The following is an 8,056-nucleotide window of genomic DNA, read 5'->3' on the forward strand; positions in this document are numbered from 1 at the left end:
ACTTCCAACTAGTTCTCAACACTTTGATTCAACATTTGTTCCTCTGTCAATGTGTATGAACCAGCCTCTCCGATTGATTCCAATGATTTTTCCTTATTTTTGATTGACGTGACATGTACATTTTGAGTCATTTGGTACCAAATCTAAGCTTATTCCAAATTATTTTTGATATATTATTGCCTCAAGCTTCCTTCCCTCTATGTCGAGCGAAGTTTTGGCCACTCAAACTTCATTGACTTTGTCGAATGAAAATGAATTGAGCTCATTGACCTCTCCATTTGGCACCTTCTCTGCTATGGCCAAAAAGTGTAGTGGCTCTTCTACAATTTCATTCAATATTAGTTTAAACTCCTTATTAATTGTTAGTTCATTTTTCACTTTGACCTCTATGGTTACATATGTTGTTATGTCAATTAGATCAGAGATTGCTTTCACTATATTCAACTTATCCTCATGATCTTTGGTTCCAAGCTCACTTTGAATTTCACCGTGAATCTCATAATGATTGACATTAGTACAGGGGTCCTCATGATCAAAGTTGTGAATGTTAGGCACGTCCTTTTTCCTTGTAAGTAGCGCTTTAGATATTTCTTGAAGCATTTTCATCATTTGTGTCTTCATGTTTGAAAGTCTAAATTGAAACTTGAATAAAAAATTACTTATGAAGTGTTTAGAGTTGTCTATTTATAAACCTAGGGTTGGTCGTCATGCATTGACGTAATTCGACTGATGTTTTTGCATTCAAGTTTGTTGTGCAGACCAAAACACCCTTGCTTCACTAATTCATCTTGTCACGTCGATGTCGCGAAACCCTTTGGCCTATGTCATGACACTATACGAGTTTACAAGATGATGCTTGATTACAGGGCTATGTCATGACACCCTCAGTCTATGTCATGACATTGAAAGGAGTTTTTATAACAACCTATTTTTAGGGTTAATTAGAACAGTGGTTTTGAGACCACAATCCAAAGTCAAAATATTTACTTTATTATTATTTTAATATTTATAGCATGATATTAGAGTTGTGTGAAATTTTCATAAAGAAATTTTATCGTTTGAGTGTTTAATTTGATAAAAAAGACTAAATCGCGTAAAGTGAAAAATGTGAGTTCTATAGTTGAAATGCATTAAAAGACTAAAAGATAAAGTAGATGGGGGATTTATGTTGTAATTATCCCTTTTATATTGTAAGTGGATGGTTATGTGCATATTTTGGTTAAATTTTAATGTTAACAAAGGGCAAAATTGTAATTAGTGTAATAGGTTAAATTAAATGAAAATAAAGACAATTTCGTGCTTAATTCTTATCATCTTCCATCGAAAGTGAAAGAAAAAGAACACAATTTAAGCCTTTTAAAGTTCGGCACTTGCATGACTTAATTGATTGATAAAAATGATATTCGGATCTAGAACAACAAAAAACAAAATATCAGATTAGTCAACCTAATTCGTCGTTACAACGAACAAGGTAAGTTCGTATGCTAATAAGCGTACTTAAATTGTGTTATAAATGCTTATTAATTATTGAATTGAATTGAATGCTGAATGGTCATGATTAAGAGCAAGAATCGACAGAGTTATGACATCCGAAATTCCCATATGAACCTAGGAATAGTATAGGATACAAATGTCATGACATTAGGATTACCGAGATGGGATTACATGTAAGAACATGTCTAGGACATTGGCATTGTACTATGATTACATGTAAGACCATGTCTGGGACATTGGCATGTTATATGATTTCGTGTAAGACCATGTCTGGGACATTGGCATTGATATGAGATAACATGTAAGACTATATCTGGGATATGGCATTGTATGAGCTTTATTTGATATCCGAGTATCTTTAGAGATTTCGAAGGGTTCAACGGGCATAGTCAAGATGAGAATGAAAGTACGATCAAAATAAGTAATACAGGTATGTACAGAACTTATGTGAGAATTGAATGATAGTAAATTGGTGAGTTCATACTGTATTATGTATATTAAATAAGAAAGAATTGTGTATAAGTATGTTTCATGCCAAAATGTGTTTATTTGGCTATAATAAGGTATGAATTGAATGATATGTGAGGTATTAGTTGTAGTTTTTTTTTTCTAAATATACATATGGCACATAGTGTGTGAAATACCGTTATTTGATGATATTTCACATAATTCACTTGGCTAAGGAAAAGGTGATGAAAATTGAATTGAATAAAGTTTATATATATAATTGCTTATGCATATGAAGATGTGAGTGAATTGATAAGAAGTATTCAAACTATATGTGTTGTGAATGAATAAACTCATGAAAATCTTGATTAACTATGTGCATGAATTCGAGATAAAATGGTGCAATCATATGAATTATATCATGTTTTGAATAATGGTTTTAAATACAGTTATTTAATAATATGAGTTTATTACCATACGAGCTTACTAAGCTTTATAGCTTACTTTATGTTATTTTTCTATGTTTTATAGTGATTCGGACAATCGTTCGGGTTGGAAGTCGGTGGAGATCACATCACACTATCCGGTATTTGATTTCAGTATTTATACACTTGTGACTTGGTTATATGGCATGTATTGGCTTGAGTCGTTTTTATAAAGGTTTTGGTGATGTATTTGGTTATTTTATATGGCGTATTAATGACGTATGTTTGATGTGAAATTTGCCTTGTGTAATAGCATAATTTGGTATTGTTGGTGATGGTTCAAGATGATCATTTGGTCAATTTGTATATGATACGTTTTTACTTATGAAAAGCATGAAATTGGACTTAATAGATGAATGGCTAATAGATGATTTATGAGTCAAGCTTTTTTGTGTTTGATGGTAGTAAAAATACATATTGAAATAAGTTGGATTGATAAGTATGATATGTACTTTGGTATATGATTAAATAAGTTAGTAATAAGGAATGAATCATGCTAGTTGGTATGCAGTGGAATGTACAAATGGTATTGATTTGAGTATATGAATGCTTGATTTTGAAATGGCTTATAATGTGTGTTGAAATGGATATTTTGGCTACCTATAAATGTATTTGAAATGATACCATTTTGATTTCTAGGTATGCATGAGAAAAGAGTGCCAAATTGGCTTTGTAATTAGCCTATTTTTGTCCACACAGGCAGAGACACGGGCGTGTATCTTAGCCTATGCGATACACAGCCATGTTATACGGCCGTGTGTCCCTTAGGGTAGACCTTCGAATTAAGTCAATTTACCTTACAAGTTTGGCACGGTCTAGACACACGGGTTGGGATATAGGCGTCTGGTCGGCCGTGTGACCCAAGTCAATAACCCCTCCAGTTTTTCCACGACCATGACACACGGGCGTGTCCTCGGCCATGTGGTACAAGTCAATAAGTACGCCCTATTTTCACACGGTCTGTAACACGGGTGTGTCTAGTGACCGTGTGAGGCACACAGCCTGTTCACATGGGTGTGTGACCGATAAATGTTTGAAAATTTTATAAGTTTCTCAAAGTTTACAAATGTTATTTGTTTAGTCCCGAACCTCTTCCAGGTATGTTTTAAGGTCTCTTAGAACCCTGTAAATGACATTATGATTATATTTGATTGATGTTTATGTGAATATGAATTATTTATGTTGTGATTGATCGGTAATGCCTCGTAACCCTATTCTGGCGACGGATATGAGTTAAGGGTGTTATAGTTTTCTCCTTTTGAATACTTTGTTCACTATGTTGCGACATTAACGCTCAGTGTTGCAACATTCCGATCAATCTTGTGTTCCTATGCCTTCAAATGATGTCCTGTACACACTGAATACATTAGCCTACCTTTAGGCCTACTTTAGCCCCTAAGTTCATATAAATGGCTCAAATTACAGTTTTTATTATCGATGAAACTAAAATTGAAAACTAAGTAAAAACATATCTAAATTGCTTTTATGTGAGCTCTTTAAGTACTAAAAATGGTTTAATCTACTACAATAAATTGCGGAAAATCAATGAGAAAATTATTTAATTGGAAAACTAATCTTTATTTGGGAAAATAGAAAAAACATTAAGTATTCAGTTGGATTAAATTATAAATTGTTGGGTTAAAAGTCTAGAAAGCACATAGAATTGGACCCAATACAATGAAAGGCCTAAATCCCCATAATAATACATATGAGGGGAAGCACACCCTAATAGCCCCTCTCCCTCTTCTAGTTGGACTAGGAAGTTTTTTGTAACACCCTCAAACTGTATCTGTCGCCGAAATAGGGTTACAAGGCATTATCGAAAAAGATACAACTTTCATACATTGACAAAATTATTCAGATAATATTCAAAGGTATACCTTTGTAACTTCAGTTTATCAATTCTTGAATCATTAATATACAAAGCATAAAACAATATTATTAAACTCACATATAACCATTTTGTTATCTTATAACATAAATTACAATTCATATGGTAAATTTCCAATACAATAACTGAATATTAATACATACTAAATACATATACTTTATATTCAATGTCAATTTTCATTTTTCTCTATTACTATACATGCATATAACATTTCATATAACCAAATCAATATGTCAATCATAATTTACTTTTCTCATCAAACACATAAGAAGTTTGTATTTATACATATAAAATAACATACTCTTGTCTAATGTTGTAAAGTGTCAAGGCCGAATTTAAACATGATAATATCAGTTAATACACAAGCTAAATAGCATGTCTAACCATCATATTATCAAACAATCTATGAACCATTTCTAAGCATAATTATCAAATCTAAAATACCAAAATTTATATACTAACACCATGAAAAAATTACAAATACATAATCAATTCATTTGGTCACCTATTCGGCTATTAAAAATTAACCAGTAAAGTCATACCAATTCCACCATTCAATCTTAAGTTAAAAATTACCATTTCCATATCCGAATACAAATATTGACTTGTCACTTAATGACTATCCGTTTAGCTAACAAAATATACCTCATACATATTCTTTATTTACTAATGAGTACCGAATTAAAATAGCCATATTATTTCTATAATTTTCCATTAACTTTTTATACATATAACAAGAATCAAACATTAAACTAATCATCTTGACCTATAAATATCAAACCACAAACAATCATGTTACATGCACACATATTTAATTTATCTATCATTAGCCGAATATGAATGCACATCATTTATAACTAATAATTAAAAACTTATAATCATTATCCATATTTACTTCATCACATAACCAAATACCAATAATTCAAATCATAACCATTTACCTAATACATCACACTTATATATCAAATATATCACTCAACAAAAATATCCAACCACAATTTCACATCATACTAAATTTTCCATACGCATATACTTTGGCATAACTTCATCACCATCAACAAATATATCAACCATGATTCACATATAAACATATAATGATCGAAGCATCAATACCATAACTGAAATATATCCATCAGCCATATTAACCTCTCTTAAGCCAAATTTTATAATCAACAACCTCACAAAATATACCACAAATCATACATCCTAAATGAGCTACTTTCATGGCCGACTATGATTTATCATTAACACATCTCATTTTCAAATCATATAATCAGCATCACTAACATATCATCAAAACACAAATCATACATATCATATAATATGCATACCAAAATAAAACCTTATCAAATATAACCAAAATTCAATCAAACCTTGAAACCGACCTAATGATAAACCGTAATTTATACATATTTTTACCCCATGTTTAATGCATTTTATGGATTATTTTCTGCTAGAATTGGTGAATTCGATGCTCCTAATGCTTTAATTTCATGTTTTACACTTAGGAGAGCATAGGAGAGCGAAAGGAACGAGAAACGGGCCAAAAATGAAGAAAATAGGCCAAAGTATGAAATCAACACGGCCTGAACCTCCTCACACGGGCAGACTAGATGGCCGTGTCAATTTGGCAGGCTCGAGCACGGCCTCAAGTAATCACACACGGGCCTGTCCCTGTCGAGCCCAAGTTGAGTCCAATTTGGAAAAGGCTAATTTTGAGGGCTTTTAGGTATTCCAAAGCCTATAAATACACCCTAGAGAAGGAAGAAAAGAGAGGACAGAGAAGGAGGTAAGGAATTACTCCAAGAAAGCCGATTGATTCATCTTAGAAGCTGGATTCATCATCAAGACTAAAGATCTCTCCTCAATTCCCCTTCAAGAGTTTTGGGTTTTCTTTATGTTTTGTATTCTTTATTATTCTGAGATGTTTTCTTATTTAGTTATAAATTAAATCCCCTAAATACCTAAGGGGAATGAAACCTAAGACGAATCTTGTTATTATTTTCTGAATTGTATGATAAATATTTGACTTGTTCTTAATTATGTGTTCTTAATTCTTGTTTTGATATCCCAGGATACCGATTCAAGATAAGCTCTTATTCAGAGGAGGAATAGACCCTGTTTAAGAGTATATTTTTCATAATTAAGCGGAGTTGATTGTGCGCCTAGACATAGGGTGACAAGATTTTTTCGGATTAGGGTGAAACCTAATAAGGGGATCCATAGATAGAGTTAATGCAACCCTAGAGTGTTAATTAGAGAAAAGTATTGGTTATTCAATCTAAGGATTAGATGTTATTAGTCTTAAATTGGGATAATAACATAACTTTGGGATCTCTACAGAACAAGTTAAATGAATAAATCGTCTGATTCGGAGCCAGAATAACGAGTATAGTCTAGGTGAATTTTTCCTTAGGTATTGTCTTCATTCAATCGATTTTTCCAAAAGCAATTCCCCAATTCCATTCTCTGGGCGTTCTTAGTTTAGATAATTAGTTAGTTAAAACAAAAACCTCTTTATTCTTAGGCTAGATAATAAAAAGACAGTCATTACTAGTACTTTTAGTTCCTTTGGGTTCGACAATTCGGTCTTGCTAAAACTATACTACTGTTTGATAGGTACACTTGCCTACTTCGTGATAATAGTTAGTTCTAGAATGAGTAATTATAAATATTTAAAACCTATCACAAAATCACGCGATCAAGTTTTTGGCGTCGTTGCCGGGGGAACTGAAATATTAGGAACACTCAATTTTTATTACTTTAGCCATTTATTTTTCGTGCACTTAAATTTATTATTATTATTTATTAATTTACTTTTTCCTTCTCCTGGTAGGTTTTTATAGTTTATGACTAGAAGAAATTCGTCAGGACCTTACTTTTTGACGAAGAAATCGATCGTACAGTTCGCAGAAATCAAAGAGAAATAAGGCAAAGCTTAAGATACACAGAGAACGAGCAAGAAGACGATACTCAACCCACAACCGAAGAGATGGCTGAAAACCAAGGCAATCAGCTACCTCCTGCAATTGTGGTTAATCAAAATCCTACTCCACGCACTATGTATGATTATGCTAAACCTTCTTTAACAGGAACTGAATTGAGCATAATTAGAGCTGCTGTAGCTGCAAATACTTTTGAATTAAAACCTAACACTATTCAAATGATACAACAATTTGTTCAGTTTGATGGTTTGCAGGATGAGGAACCCAACACTCATTTAGCCAACTTCTTAGAACTATGCGATACATTTAAAATTAATGGTGTCTCTGATGATGCCATTCGTCTTCGGTTATTCCTTTTTTTATTGAGGAACAAAGCTAAACAGTGGTTGAACTCGTTACCACGATGGTCAATTACTACTTGGGAACAAATGACTGAAAATTTTTTACTAAAATATTTTCCGCCAGCTAAAATGGCTAAATTACGTAATGATATCTTTTTTTTGTGTAGATGAATTTAGAAAGACTCTACGATGCATGGGAGAGATACAATGACCTTTTAAGAAGGTGCCCTCACCATGGGTTACCGCTTTGGCTACAAGTTCAAACGTTCCATAATGATCTGAATCCTTCGACTCGACAAATGGTTGACGCAGCCGCTGGCAGAACCATCAATAATAAAACATCTGAAGATACATATGAGTGTATAGAGGAGATGTCACTGAATAACTATCAGTTGAAAGTCATGAGGACAAAGCCAATGAAAATAGTCAGTGTTTATAACGTCGATTCAGTCA

The 8,056-nt window shown here is 32.7% G+C and overlaps 1 non-coding gene across 1 annotated transcript; it reads right to left on the minus strand.

Annotated features, from left to right (window-relative positions):
• Positions 1-7,738: 7,738 nt before the first annotated feature.
• LOC121230164 (small nucleolar RNA R71) lies at positions 7,739-7,844 on the minus strand. Its single transcript, XR_005928116.1, has one exon. It is a non-coding gene; the product is annotated as a small nucleolar RNA R71 (small nucleolar RNA).
• Positions 7,845-8,056: the final 212 nt, after the last annotated feature.

Source organism: Gossypium hirsutum, chromosome A05 (assembly GCF_007990345.1).
Source record: "Gossypium hirsutum isolate 1008001.06 chromosome A05, Gossypium_hirsutum_v2.1, whole genome shotgun sequence".
NCBI lineage: Eukaryota > Viridiplantae > Streptophyta > Magnoliopsida > Malvales > Malvaceae > Gossypium > Gossypium hirsutum.